Consider the following 1,397-nt stretch of genomic DNA (forward strand, 5'->3'; position numbering starts at 1 on the left):
GGAATAATTGGTGTGGAGGAAAAACAGGAAAGGGGGATGGGGTTGCAGTTTTAAATAGGGCAGGCAGAGTAGGCTTCAGAGTTGACTTGAGTAAACACATGAAGGAAATGAGTGAGTCAGTCGTGCAGATTTCTGGAGAAAGGGGGCATTTCAGGCGGAGGGAATAGTGCAAAGTCCCTCAGCCAGGAGGGTGTATTTATCTATGTATTTATTTTATTTTTTATTTCATTTTTATTTTTTGAGACGGAGTCACTGTTGCCCAGGCTAGAGTGCAGTGGCTTGATCTCTGCTCACAGCAACCTCCACCTACTGGATTCAAGCGATTCTCCTGCCTCAGCCTCCCGGCAAGGTGAAATTACAGGTGCGCACCACCATGCCTGGCTAATTTTTGTTTTTTGTTTTGTTTTGTTTTGAGACTGGAGTCTCCCTATCTGTTGCACTGGCCGGAGTGCAGTGGCACAATCTTGGCTCACTGCAACTTCCGCTTCCCAGGTTCAAGCGATTCTCCTGCCTCAGCCTCCCAGGTAACTGGGATTACAGGTGCCTGCCATCATGCCCGACTAATTTTTGTATTTTTAGTAGAGGCGGGGTTTCACTGTATTAGCCAGGATGGTCTTGAACTCCTGACCTCAGATGATCCACCCACCTCGACCTCCCAAAGTTCTGGGATTACAGGTGTGAGCCACTGCGCCCGGCCACGATCGGCCAGTTTTTTGTACTTTTTAGTAGAGACGGGGTTTTATCTTGTTGGCCAGGCTAATCTTGAACTCCTGACCTTAAGTGACCTGCCCACCTCAGTCTCCCAAAGTGCTGGGATTACAGGCGTAATCTACCACACCGGGCCAAGAGGGTGTGTTTAAGAAATAAAAAGGAGGCCAATGTGGCATAGGTATAGGTATAAGAGTAGGACATGAGAAGGGATAGATCATGTAGGGCTGTGTGGCTTTTACTTTGAATGAGATGTAGAGTTATTATAGGATTTGAACTTCTATTTAAAATAACTATTCCAGCTGTCTGGTAAGAATAGACTACAGGGGCACCAGGGTGGAAGCAGGGTGACTAGGCAGGAGGCTGTGGCAATGATCTTAGCAAGAGACGTTGATGGTTTGCACCAGGTTGGGTGAGATGGTGAGACATGGTTGAATTCTGGATTTGAAGGTAAAGTCTACAGGATCTGTTGGGCAGAGTATGGTGGCTCATGCCTGTAATCCCAGCACTTTCGGAGGCTGAGGTGGAAGGATTGCTTGAGCCCAGGAGTTGAGACCAGCCTGGGCAACAAAGTGAGACCCTGTCTGTACAGAAAATAAAAAAAAAAAAAAAAAAATTTAAATGAGCCAGGTGTGGTGGCATGCGCCTGTAGTCCCAGTTACTTGGGAGGCTGAGGTACGAGGATCACT

The sequence above is a fragment of the Trachypithecus francoisi genome, unplaced genomic scaffold, assembly GCF_009764315.1.
Source record: "Trachypithecus francoisi isolate TF-2019V2 unplaced genomic scaffold, Tfra_2.0 Lachesis_group12, whole genome shotgun sequence".
NCBI classification, from domain to species: Eukaryota; Metazoa; Chordata; class Mammalia; order Primates; family Cercopithecidae; genus Trachypithecus; species Trachypithecus francoisi.